The sequence below is a fragment of the Micropterus dolomieu genome, linkage group LG01 (genome assembly GCF_021292245.1).
Source record: "Micropterus dolomieu isolate WLL.071019.BEF.003 ecotype Adirondacks linkage group LG01, ASM2129224v1, whole genome shotgun sequence".
Classification (NCBI taxonomy): domain Eukaryota; kingdom Metazoa; phylum Chordata; class Actinopteri; order Centrarchiformes; family Centrarchidae; genus Micropterus; species Micropterus dolomieu.
The window spans coordinates 26,790,574-26,805,118 of NC_060150.1; positions in this window are offsets into that span (position 1 = coordinate 26,790,574).

The following is a 14,545-nucleotide window of genomic DNA, read 5'->3' on the forward strand; positions in this document are numbered from 1 at the left end:
TCACACTGTATCTACATAATAAACGGTATACCTTTCCATGATGGATGAAACCTTCCAAAAAATGGTCTGAAACAGACCGTAGATGAATGTTGCTATACTGAAACCATTATAAATGTCAGTCCTGCATCATATCTACTTGTTTCTTGACATTTTGGCTATATTTAGCTAAACAGCTTGAATCTGATATTTTGCATGAGGTGAATATTTATTTTTCAAAACGCTTTTATGGCAAAATAATGTTGGACAGAATGGCTAGACAACAACCCTTTCTAGAAACGAAGTCTATATGCTACTAATTTGAGACAACAAATATGTTTTGAAAGGAACGTTAATCTGCCTGATGGACCATTAGAAAACGTCGTTAATTAACATATGGCAAGTCATAAAATGTTCATTTCTGAATAGAGATGCAAGTCTCACCTGCCAAATCCGATTCCGACAGCATATACGAACATTTTTGTAACTTTTCTTTAATGAAAAGTTCCCTCTTTCTTTCTCAGGATTCCAATTAGCACCAGCTCCAGGTAAGGCTATTGGACAGAGCTTTTTTGTACGAACAAAATCCAACTGAAAATTGCAGTTTAAGACGGCTCTGTGTTTCCCACAGAATGACAGTGTAACTGCGGCGGTGGTGGGTGGGGGTATATTTGTATATTTTACTTGAAAATATTTAAAAGAATACTTTACCCTATTGTTAGTAGGTTAATTCTTATCTCACCATTTTAATTCTACTTAATTCTCCACCTTATTTTAACTACTTTAATCTGCTCGCCTTGCTTTTCCCTTAGACACATACTACACACTAACACCATTGTCTTTCTCTTTTTGTCTCTTCCTGTGAAGCTCTGTTGACTTTAATCATCAGCTGTTTTAAAAAGGCGCACAACACAACTCGCATTTTGCATTTTTCCTCCCACAATTCTGTTTTCACAGCAGCAGGTAACCTGTGTGTGGAAACGATAGAGACCAACGTGGTACCGTACGGGTGTGTTTACTTTTGCTTCACCTGGTCCGTGTTTGTAAAATATCCACCATGCCTGCGCCTTCTAACGTAGCACCAGAAAACGCGCTTCAGCCCTTCTCTTCGCACTCCACATGCCACAATGAAATGTCTGCTCTCCGATTTCTGCTTTACTCTTGGAGTTTTTGTGCAATAGCCCTGTCAGAATCCCCCAACCAATACAATGCCAGGTGTAGTGTTGACAAATGAAATGATCACTGCCTCGTTGCGGGTGGCATTTGTCAGATCTGCAAACTTACTAACTTGTTCTTTCTCTGAAAGTAAATGTTCGGTGAAGTAAAGCGAATGCACCTGCTATGAGGCAAGGATCGTTTCATTGGTCAACACAACACCTGGCATTCTATTAGTTGAGGGATTTTGACAGGGTTATTACACAAAAACATCAGGGAGCAGAGGAGAAATCTAAGTGCAAATGTTTCACAACGCCAGAGAAACAGCCTGAGTGCGAGGAGAAGGGTGGAAGCAGCCTCTGTGTGAAGCTGAATCTGTGCTAGCAACAATGTAACTGAGTGAAAGCACACTGTTGGAGCAGAAGCAGAGCAAATCTAAGTGTAAGCAGGGGCCTGTTTGAGTGCGAGGACAGGGTTTTGAGGGAACATAAAATCAATATGTCACGCTCTCAAATTGAAAGACCATAGTCTTGAATAAAGACAGGAAAATAATCCTATTGTCCCAAGTAAAGTAAACACTGTGTGGGCTTATTTTTGCCTTACAGGTATTACAAATGGCAAGCTTTGTGTCTTTGTGTAACGTTGAAGAACTTCCACGCAGACAATGTTTTAGCATGTGTGGCTGTGATAATTGTCAGTTACTGTCTGTGCCACTGTGAGCATGACCTGAACCATTGTGCAGCTCCGCATGTATGTACATTTGACCGGCACAGGATTAGATATGTGACACTGATCAGCCCAGTCACTGGTCATGGCCCATCAAGTTGAAAACCGGTCACCATACAATTGATTGGTGCATCTGTATTTCTGAAAATGTTCATTGACAACGTAAGGTTAAAAAAAGGTTGCGTTGGGACCAGGACAGCATGAGAACAAAGACATGGGCCTGCATGGAATTTCACAACTCTGACTAATATGTATGTAATTCCAGCAGCCTAACTAAGGTCTTTTCAAACAATGAACCCAAGAGACAAAGAAACAGACGGCAAAACCCTATTTCACCTTTACATGCGAAAATCTCTGGTCAGACGTATACCAGAGCTGCCATTGGCTGCGCCTAGCAAGACTAAAGGACAGTCCCGGGAGCATGCCCATAATGCCTATTTAAAGTGTCTGGGAAGAGACATAGATGTTAGTCATAACTGGATTATTTTGTAATGAGCTTTTGTGTTTAATTGTGGATTTTACGGGTCATCTTATCCACTGCATTGCTGTTTTGAAACTGTACTGGCCATGCCGCTGCAAAGTTGGCAGAGTTCAGCTACTTGTGAAAGTAATCAGTATATATCCTTTATCAAAGTCCAAAGGCCGAGAGCACGCCCATGAACATAAAGTCCACTGTCGGGTCTTGCGTGATAAGGTGTAGTTATAAACACCCTTCATTGTCCCTCCCTATTGATGTAATAGCCTATTCTTCCTATTGCCATTTATAGCTGGACAAACCTTTTAGTCTGATTTCATATGTTTATGTTTATTAATGATAATTACTAATTTTTAATATTAAAGGTGAGTTTCCTAAAATAAAACAACTACAAGCTCCCAACACAACACAGACTCCAACACAAACTCCACCTGAGGATAAAAACCAACATAAAAGTTTTATGTGCTGGTTCCTGTCAGGACAAACGAGAATCATCCCACTGACATCGGTGGAAAGGCTTGAGTCACAGAGAGACCCAACAAAACCAACAAAGAAATGGCTTTCATCCTATAGGACAGGTAAACTAACATTAATGCAAAGCATGTTAAATATATTGTGATTTTGTGCTTTAGTTTGTGCTAAGTTAGATAATATAACTCGCTGGCTAAGCAGTTGCTAGCGTTATCTAGTGCGAAATAATCTGAAGTACTAATGCAAACCATACTACTATCCTGTGTTCCACCAGTTTTATGTCAAGTGTTGATTTTACCCTGCAAAAAATTATGTAACAGTGCAAAGCAAATATGGAGCGATTTGTTTATGCTAGCCTATAGTGATGTAAGGCAGGGGCAGCCAGCACAGATCCTCAACTGTTTGCTTTGTAACACTGAATTTAGATTTATTGTCATTTAACCGATACTCAGGGATACGGCTTCTCCACCGTCTCAGTCGCTGTAATTTACGTGACCCACATAATATACAACAATGCAACATAACATTTAGAATATCTTTGATATTTAGAAGACCCATTCACTACTTACTGTGGTCAAACAATCTTCAGTCTAGCTCACTAAGTTGACTGTTTTTGTTATCATCCAATACATGTAGCAACACTGTCATTGTTGAGCCTCTCAATCAAAAACCTCACACCATCTAGTGGCCGCTGAAAGCTACTTACAGACCCACATAATATACAACAATGCAACATAACATTTAGAATATCTTTGATATTTAGCTAATAGCCAAACCTGACCCCTTGTTGAAACCCAATAGTTGTGGTCTTGGTTTAATGATGAAAATGTAAAAGTGACTCTAAACCCAATACAAGACGTGTTGACTATAACGCTCTTTTCTTGGAATAAAGTGCCTAAAGCTAACCACAAGTGGGACTCCAGATGCAAACTCTAATCTATAACATTTGTCATTTTTCAGAATGCACATGCATACTACAATAAAGGCTGCAGTAGTAATTTTGAAAATAATATATTTTCCTTTTCTTTGTCCAAGTATGTCCTTTGCCCCACCCAAACTCTGTCCTACCTGTTCCCCCTGACTGAAGTGCCCAGTGGGCGACAGATCCAAGGTGAGGCACCCAAGACAGAGGCCCAATTAAACCTCTCTGTGGGGAGTGAACCCCTGCACCATCCATCATACCATTTCAATTAAAGCCATCCAATAAATGATTAAATAATCAGCTGCAGGCTAATGGAGCCATATATCCTTGTTATGGGAGGACATTGGTCATCGGCTTGGGACTGTCTGGCCAGTGCCAGATGTCACACAGCAATGCCAAACGAGCAAGACAGATGAAAGCGGGAAGAGGGAGGAGAGTAATGAGAAACAAAGAAAAAGGAATGCTCATTGGGCTTGGATGGAATGTAAATGTGAATTAATCACAAGGAAAATGTCTCCATTTTTTATTTTGGTCACATTGTGGAATGCTCCATGCCGACGTTTTAATGTCACTCACACTGACTCTGTAGACAGAGGCAAAACGATGGGGTCAACAGTCCCCCACATGCCCCATTGTACAGCGAAGGGTGACAGAAAATGTCATGTCTGAGGTAATTCACAGTCCTGTCCCTGTCAGCCTGCTAGCTACTGTACACAACTTCAGTATACAGCCTTTCAGCTGGACAACGGGGAGTTGCTGGGAGAAAGAGTCTAGCCTGTTGCGGATGGTGACAGACAGAAGCAGATAGATAAAACATACTTTTTTCCTTTCTGCACACACAGGCTTGTAAATATCCATTTCAGTATTTTTAATACTTTCCATCACTGAGGCTTAACTCTAAACTTAATTCTGAAAATAAATTTTCCTTGGAAGCTTGGCACATGATGCTCACAAGAGCCCAATATCCTAGGGTTAATCTTCTCATGCAGACTTTTTATTGCACAAACATCTCACGAACACACGCACAGAACCCTGTGCAGTAAGACAGGTTGGGTTAAATAGCAGTCATTATCAGGCTGGGTAGCTGTAGAATGGAGGTGACCCTGGACAGCTCTCCATCTTCCTGCTCTATTGCTGCACATTAATGGTTAATTGATGTCACAGGGGAATGTTGATCAAAGACTTTCTAACCAGCCCCCTTTTCAAGTATGCTCCACTGCTATTCTATTAGCAAGGCAGGCATGTCAGACAGAGTTGGGGAAGAGGGAGCTGGGAGCGTGGGGGGTAGTTGTTTCCATCCCTCTCTGCTCTTCTCACTCATCTACGTACCAAAAGATACCACCCCGCCCCTTCACACACACATACACACCCCACCCTGCCCTCCCTCTGCCATGATAATTAGCCCCTGCCATACACAGACCAAAACACACAAGTATGCATACACACACACACACACACACACACCCTGAGCTGCCACCGTATCTGCAGCTTAAAGTGCTGGTGTTCTGACAGCCATCAGCAGAAATAGAGGCAAATCTTATTTACCTCGCTGGGTTTTCAATCTTTTTCCCCCTTTATCCCCCCTTCCATATTTATACCACTTTCATTTTTTCTTTCCTTACTATTGTCTGTTCACCCAGATTTCTTCTCAGCAATCATGCTAATGCGGTAAGCAAGGGCCTTTTAGGTGCTTGGCTACAATTATTGTTGTAGTTGATGATCACAGACATTTTCAGAATTGGAGGGATGGAGAAGATTTATCACCAGTTCCCTGCCAATCAAATGTGACTAGGGAAAATCTTGATACTGTGGGCTAAATAAAACACAGTGTAAATAATGGGCTCAAAATCAAGTTTATGTTCTAACATTTAAGGTTCAGGTGGTTTTATTTTTGATTTTGTTTTTCAGAAAAGTATACCTTTGGTCAATCTGAGTGAGTGATGTTGATCTCAAGTGTTGCGCAACTGGGTTTTTAAAATAGTAAAGATCGAGTCATTCACAAAATGTTATGGACTCAGTTCATCTACAATCCTACTGAAAGGTCCAGGTCTAAACCTTGCATCGGTGATAACGCTGATTATCTGAATTTAAATCCATTTGAAGCTACATTTTCTGACTATTTAGCCATTGTGGGACAAAAAAATCCATAAATTAAATAGTAGTGACACAAAGTCAACAATGCCTAAAACTGCTAAACTATTAAATGCTAAAACCACTTAATCTACAAGGCCAGTATGTGTCAGTACATCTCCGTTTGTGCACCTGGTACCATGGGTGGACTGCCTTCTGCTGTACAATATATCCTCTAACCAAAATCGCTGCCCCACTATGTAACACAGAGAAAGCTCATGCACTTAGATGGCTTTGTGAAGTTGTAATATTGTGAATTTGGCAGGCAGCCTGGAATAATTAGTGTTGCCCTGGGTCTGAGTTAGTGTTTGCTGGGCTCGCAGAACATTCCCTCTTAGGCTCTATGGCTGCCAATTAACTCACACACGCACAAATGATCTTGCATGCGCCCTGAGCTATAATCTCATTACAGATTGGAGTGTACAAGCATCTTCTAATGGTTTGCCTTCTGATTTTCACAATATTTCACAAACACAGATTTGTCTCTGATTGAACCGGTTGTAGGGCAAGTGCCATGTCACACCTAAGGTAGATTTTGCTGACACTATTAAGCAAGGAGGAACCTTATAACACATCTGCAAAAATAGTCTTAGCCTTCTGAAGAAGAAATAAATAGGTCATAGTGGATACAATCCACCAGGACACTTTTGTTTGCTTTAACTAAACACAGAACTCTGCAATATGTCAAGTGAATAAAAAGCATCCAATGTTTGATGCATCCAAGCTGCTAGTTTGAAGGCATACTGTGCGCTGCGAGAGCGAGGCCAGCAGAGCCAGTTATGCATCACAGAGGAAGCTAGATAAACGCATCATCCTCATCGCTCTCGCACAGCGATTTCCCAGTAGTAGGTCTACTTGATGAAGTGCCAGATCCCCTCCCTGTTATTCTCTGTGCGCCAGCCAAGTGTCCACATGCATGAGTGTATTCATCAGTCAGGTGGGCCTTCCCTGGCTTTTTTTTCTCCCTTCTATTCTTCCTTCTTGCTGTGCCCAGGTGTGAATGGAATTGGGCTGATTTATCTCTTTTGTGCTGCTTATCAGTGAATTGTAGTGATAACCAAATGAACTCAGGTAATGCAAAAACGCACACACTCTGTGATTGAATATGTTGTGAGCATGCAATTATGTTCTATATCACATTAGCAGGCCATACTTTACAGAGTATAATACTGAGTCTGCAAATACCCATGTGATCAATGAGTCACACAGAAAATCCTGCCTATAATTGATTTATGTGAAAGCCAAGAAAAAAAACCCTGAAAGAAAACATAAATATATGGCATAAACCAACAAGAGGATGGAAATAATTGCAGTAATCAAAGCAAAGCCTGGAGCCATTGGCACATTAGCCCAACACTTCCCTCTCTCTGACACCTGCAAAAACCTTGTTGCTGCTCTGTTTCTTTTGTTTTGGGGCCAAAGTCATTAATGCAAACACAGTCAGGTCTTCACATGCAGCTTGCCACGGTGATGTTTGTGTTCACTCTCTGTTTTTATCATATCTAAACCTATGCAACATACCTGTAATTACAGTAAATCCCAAAAACTGCAGACTCAAACACAGAGGAGAGATGTTAGGACACATCAGATCCAGCCACCACCCTGCCATTACAGCCCACAAGACCTCCCATCACCTCCCATCAACACTCTTGCCCCCACATACCAACTGTGAACTCAAAATGCTGGTGAGTTCACACAAATATTTCTCATATCATACACACCACTCCCTCTCTTTTCATTCAGGGGTTACAAGGGTTGAACTAATGAAAATGCCTGGATGAAGGGGCCCTCTGATGAGCAACCTTGGAGTTCCTCTCACAGCACTTCAAAGAAGGAATTAATAAAATTAGCTGGTCAACAGAGGGGGACTGACTCCAAATGTCAGATGGAGGTAATCATCCGCGAGAATAATACTTGCTGAGACAATGAGTCATTGCATAAGCTCTTGACTGAGTTTCAGAGCTTTTGCCTGTCAGTGTACATTCACAGCCAGACAGAGCCTGACATCACGACTGGATATTTTATGGATCACGTCAGAATTGCATTCAGCAAACCTATTTGTTCATACAGTACAAACATTTTTTTAAATTGGCCGTGCATGTTATATTACATATTAAGTCTTTGAATAGGAGTTAACAGGAAAATCTTTCCAGGTACAAGGGGTGGACAGAACAGGAACACATTACAATGTAATATACTTATTGCTGACATTACTGTTCATTCAGAAAGGCCTTGAATAAAAGGTTGTGGGTGCGTCTTATTCTCTGTGATCTCTCGCAGTAGATTCCTGCCTTTTTCCCCTGTGAACATGAAGTTATTGACGATATACAAAAGTGTATTTTGGGAATTAGCGAATCACTTCGTGGACATCACGATTCTTGTGTGAGTTGATTTTTCCCCCACACCTGAAGGTCAGAACAGAGTGGCCACTGAACAAAGGTCTATAATTACTTGTTCACATTTCTACATTCCACACCCCATCTGTATCCTTGCGGTCCTCATTGGTGTTCAATGTCTGTTGATCTATTGCATCACTTATGTATGTGCATTTAGTCAAGGGCAGCTCATTTAGAATCTGAATAAATCATTGAGTGTGTACAGTAGGATTACAGAGATGAAGCACAGCTGAAATATTAGAGCAGAGAATGTACACTTCTGCAGTTAGGAGGCCAGGCCATACTACCAACCCTTGTACTGTAATGTCTGCCTTCTGCAAGGTTTAATTAGACATGATATCTTAATTTGAACACAGATGTACCACAAAGTAATTATAGAGTATTTTCCAAAGACTAAGCAGAACATAGTGAAATCCCCAAACTGCCTGTTGACTGGTAGAGTAAAAATAGCTCATTTAAAGACAGTGGAAGGCTGTCTTCTTTGAGTAAGACTTCTAGTCTGGCCTCTTGGGATGAGGCTCACTGCAATTTATCACAGTCACTAATTATTCATGTTATAAGCCACCCTCTCTTGCAGGAAGAAAAAAAGAGGGAAAAAATAAACACAACAATGAAATCACCACTTGCATGAGTGCTGACACAAGAGCAGAGCAATGAAAGCGCCATATGTCTGGATTGTGTGCTGCTGGCTGATTATAAGACATGTGTCTCCTCCAGAGGGAAATGAAGACTTGAGCTATATAAGTGGTGTGTCTGTGTCTTGTTTATTCAGAGAAGGAAAAATATGTCATTGTGTGATCACTGAACCTTTTCTTTTTTTAACGTGCCATACTCTTTGTTTTTATCTGAGCAAATCTTATATTTGCTTGACAAATGTGTTAAATAATTTCTTCAGTTGACCTCTACTGTGGGATTAACAAACAATTGATCAAATTAAGCTCAAAGAATTAAATGATAAAAGATCCAGATACACACAAAAACATGATGTTATGCTCTTTTGTAGCTGCAACAGAGAGGAAAAAGAAGTTACAACTCCAAGATCCTACTTCAAATTAAGTGTCTTGGTAGTCTTTGAATGTGTTTTCCCCTTCATTATGTAGCAGCACATTCACATTATTCTAGGTCAATGGCTCTATTGAAGACCTATCTTGCAGAAGGATCAGCACAGGAGCTAATTACACTAATAGGCTCTGGCAAAATGTTACCAAACTACTAGCTATAATCTAAGAGCTGATAGGAGACCACAAGCATGCCTGTGTTTTCTTTTATCTTTAACAATGTTTTCTTCAACTAAACATATTATACTGTCACATAGGATAGAGGATTCAACTGTAATTTTATGCAGCTCTAGCGTTTGGGAGGTGCAGTTCTAGTTCTGAGCAAAATATGTCTTTCTTTGGGTTTATGATTTGCCTAATCAGGAAACAACAAAAAATGGTTATATCCATTAGCTTACTTCACTGCTCAAAATAATTAAGGGGACACTTAAATCACCCATCAGGTCTTGATGAACAAAATATTTGGAAGTTCAAAATCTTTACTTATTCTTATCTAAACTAATTTAATTATTTTGGACAACCTGGTGGCGGTGGTGGATGCACATGTTCCAGAGGTTCTGAATCGGATTCAAGTCTGAGGAACGTGAGGGCCAATCAATGGTATTTATGCCTTCATCTAGGAACTGCCCACACAATCTGGCCACATGAGGCCGGGCATTGTCCTGTATCAGGAGGAACCCAGGACCCAATGCACCAGTGTAAGATCTGACAATGGCTCTGAGGATTTCATCCCTGTACTGTTGGCTAGCACACTGAGGTATGTGCAACCCTCCGAGGATATGCCTCTACAGGCCATCACTGTCCCACCGCCAAACCAGTCATGCTGGATGATGTTTCAGGCTGCATAACACCATAGTGTCTCCAGACTCTTTCACGTCGGGGCGGCATGACGCTTGATCTGTGAGCATAGATCCGACTAGAGGATGTCGGACCCTCAGGCCACCCTCATTGAGTCTGTTTCTGACAGTTCAGTCAGAAACGTGCAGTAGCCCCACTGAAGGTCATTTTGTAGGGCACAGCAATGCTCCTCCTGTTCCTCCTCACACAAAGGAGCAGATACCAGTCCTGCGGCTGGGTTAATGCCCTTCTAAGGCCCTGTCTAGCTCTCCTCGTGTAATGGCCGTTCTCCTGGTATCTGCTCCACGCTCTTGAGACTGTGCTGGGAGACACAAATCTTCTTACAAAGGCACATATGCATGTGCCATCCTGGAGAGCTGGACTACGGTACCTGTGCAACCTGAATGGGCTGTAGGTACCGCCTCATGCTACCAGTAGTGACAAGGAAACTAGCAACACAAAACTAGAGAACAATCTGTCAGGAAGGATAAGGACAGATTATCTATGGCCACCACCTGCAAAACCATTTCCTTTGTGTTGATGTTGCCTCTCCAGTGCACCTGTTATCACTTTCATTTGGCCCAAAACAGGTGACATTGATTCACAATTGCTTATGCTTTCTAATTGTAAAGACTGATATCCCTGAAGTTTAATCGATATGATGTTATACTGTGATGATTAAGTGTTCCCTTAATTATTTTGAGCAGTGTATTTGGTCAAGTAACATAGGCAAGTGGCAAAACATCTAAACCTTTCCTAGATCATGTATCAGAAGGACTGCTCCCCCTTGGGTGCACGCCCCCAGTTTGAGAAACACTGCTATAATAAAAGCAGTGCAGAAATGACTTTTAATATATGGGCAACGATGACACATTTAGAAAATCTATTTTAAGTTTAACAGAAACATCCATGCACTGGGTGCAGCCATACCTCATAGCGATGCACTGATGCACATTATGCAAATTTATGTATTTCCATTAATGGTGATTTTCATTACATCCATGAGTCGCCGCAACCCTATCTAAAAGCATTAATCGAATAAAAAAAATGGCGAAATTATAGTATTATCGTTGTTCTTGACAAAAACAAGACTAAAAAAATTTACTAAATAAAAAAGTAAATGCATAATGTTGCATTGTTGCAATGTTATGTCTCCGCCAATAATTTTAGCTAACGTTCCCAGATGACAAAAGCAATAGATTTATGGACTCAATTCATCTACAATCCTACTGAAATTTAGAAAAGATGTGGCAACAAACAGCTGGCACTAAGTACAAAAACATGTAGCTAGCACCCCGACATTTATAAAAAGTTTAGCTTAGCAGTTAAAGAAGTGGTATTATGCTCATTTTCAGGTTCAAAATCTTATTTAGGAGTTGTACCAGAACAGGTTTACATGGTTTAATTTTCAAAAAACATCATGTTTTTCTCATACTGCACATTACTGCAGCTGCTCTTTTCACCCTATGTCTTGTACGCTCCGCTCTTGAGCTACAGAGTGATGCATCTTACTTGTACAAAATCTTTGTTGGGAGTTGCACATGCGCAGTTCCCAGGTGCTTCAGACTGCGACCGTAACAGATGGTATAAGTTACTCAAAAGTCCACAACATCATTGTTCCACATCCTACCATAAACCACTATAAAAATCACCATATTCCAACTCAATTTCACATAAAAATTGGCCAAACAATTTCAAAGTTTGCTCAGTAGCTTTAGCTGTGTTAGCCAACGTTTACAACAACTCCGCACTTGAACAGTCTGTGAAGTTACATTGCCGTGTTTATTTTAAATATAATTCACAACCAATAAAGCATACTTACAGGTTGTGATTGTGAATTTGTAGGCCCAAACAGAGTCGAAGTTGCATCGTCTTTTAGGACTAAACGTTGAACTGTTGCCGGTGTTTTGACGATCTATGCTGCCTTGCCGAAAAATATGAGAGGCCGATTAGGGTGAAAACATTAAAAAACAGACACACACGCACTGACAATGTGCACATATACACTGAAATACAGGGGTATCTGAGTGTGTGTGTGTAAAATTATTTTAGTGCGCCCGGAAGCTGTTGTAGTGTAACAGGAAGCCTTAGATTCCTGTCCTAACCTTCAAAATAAAAGCATAGCTAACATGATGATACATGGATTTAAGTGCGAGTGGTATTCCTTGTTCAGAGAGATTGTTTATCTAAGCAATTATATGAACAGTTAATCATTTATTATATTTATATATTTAGTTCAGCATCCCTAAACCTACAGGGAGGGATATTTATTGTATGTCACATTTAATTTTTGCTCCTCACCTTCAGATATTTTATAAACTTCATCTCTGTCTTCTTATTCACATGAAACTTACAACACTTCACTTTATGATCTACAATATGCAATGATTTGCTGAGCTTATTATACACATTCTACATGTATTTTGACCATGGATATATAGCTAGCTGCATCAGTGACTTCCTGTTACAATGAAACAGGCACTGAAATGACTTCACAGGCACACACTTAGATACACACACAGACAAGTAGCCTGTATCCTACTCTGTGTGAAGTTTGTGTGGTGTGAATATTTTCAGTGTGTATGTGTACTTTGTCAATGTGGATGTACACATAATACACACGTAATGTTCAATGCGACACACACACCAGCGATTCACACAGCTTTTTCTTTTTTAAGTTAAAACGTTTCAACATTCCTCAGAATGTAAAGACAGATTAGCGGTATGAAACCCTTCCAGCTGTGTTTTCCTCTGCCGTTGTTGCTGCAGCGGTCTGTGTGACGGCGGGAGCAGAGGAGTCTGTGAGCGGGCGGCTGGCCCTCGCACGCTCCTCCCGCGGGTTAGCACAGGCATCCCCCGCAGCCACTTGCGGAGCTCCTCAACTACGAAAATATTCAAGCATATTTTTGTTCCGCCATCATTTCTCGTGAAATCAGTGAAAAATCAGCTGTGTAAGCTGATAATTGTCATCAAAAGACAGACTTAAACCAAATCAAAAGCCGGCCAAAGTTAACACAGTCATTTATACAGCTATCTGGAAACATAATTTTTTCTTTATTGAAGCACATTCAGCACGTCCTATAGTGTTAATGACCAAAGAACACTAACCTCAGTTTTTGCTTGTGCAAAACAATATGCAAAGTAGATGTCTTCTCAAATGTTGCAAACGGTAGAAAATGCATTATGAAGGTTTATCTAATGCCTCAAGTCTCAATGTGATAATGGTATATGCATTGGCATTTTTTCATATATACATTCCTTTAACTCCTATTTAAGATTTGAGTGAGGCCAGGAAGGTAATTACTGTTACTGTTTCTGTCATCCACCTCCTGTTTAAACATAAATCTGTTTTATTGTAGTTCCAACATCTTTTAAATAGATCCAGTCTACCCATTCAGCATTATATAAAACATTGTCTCTAAACAACATACTGCAGATCATTTTCTTTCACAAAGCACAGATGAAAGAGCACACAATCCCAAGATTGCATGAGCAGTATTCCAATAATAGAATCTGGTTCATGTGATGGCATGAATTTTGTTAGGATATCTAGCCTGTACAGAGAGGCATATGGAATGGCAGCCTCGCATAATCTCACTGGTTAGAGGCTGCACATTGAGAATCTATCTTTTGAAATACCTTCCTGGAGGGAAAGTACATTCAGCAAGATCTGTTTCATCAAAGCAATATGCACTATAACATCACCACTAAAGGTAGCTGGGCCACAGTAAAAGCGCAGCAGTGACATAAACTCTGTTACTGAAGTGGTAACAACAATATGTCAGCTATTATGTTTAAAATTTCAAATCTAGTTGAGGCCAAAAACATCTTTGACTTTCAGTTTTTTCAGGTGTAATCCATAGCAACAGCAGCAGGCATCTTCACAGACATTGGGGACTACCAACACATTCTCATCTCAATGCATCATAACTGACGCTTTCAGACAGCGTGACAAAGCATAAGGATTTTACGCTAAGGGTACCCTTCAGCGTCCGTATGAAACGCCCCCGTTTCCTACGTTGCAGCAACACAAGGGAGGCTAACCCTACCTGTTAGGGTACGCAGCTGTAGGGTTAGCCAGTCGACATGCATACATTCAGTGACTTAGGTTTAGGTACTAACATTTCTGATGGTTGTGGTAAGGGTAGCGGCTTCGGGGGGCTGTCAACACCTTTATCGCTACGCTTTGTCACTCTTTCTCAAATCGTCGGTATATGACGCCCTGAGATGAGAACGGGCTCGGACTACAGACTCACAGCTCCAGTCCTGCCTACAAGGAGGCCAACAGGATCATCAAAGGACCCAGTCACACCACTCACAAACTATTCATCACTACTGTACAGCAGTTAACCTCAGAATAATTATTTTATATGATATTCTATTTTATTGCTATTTTATA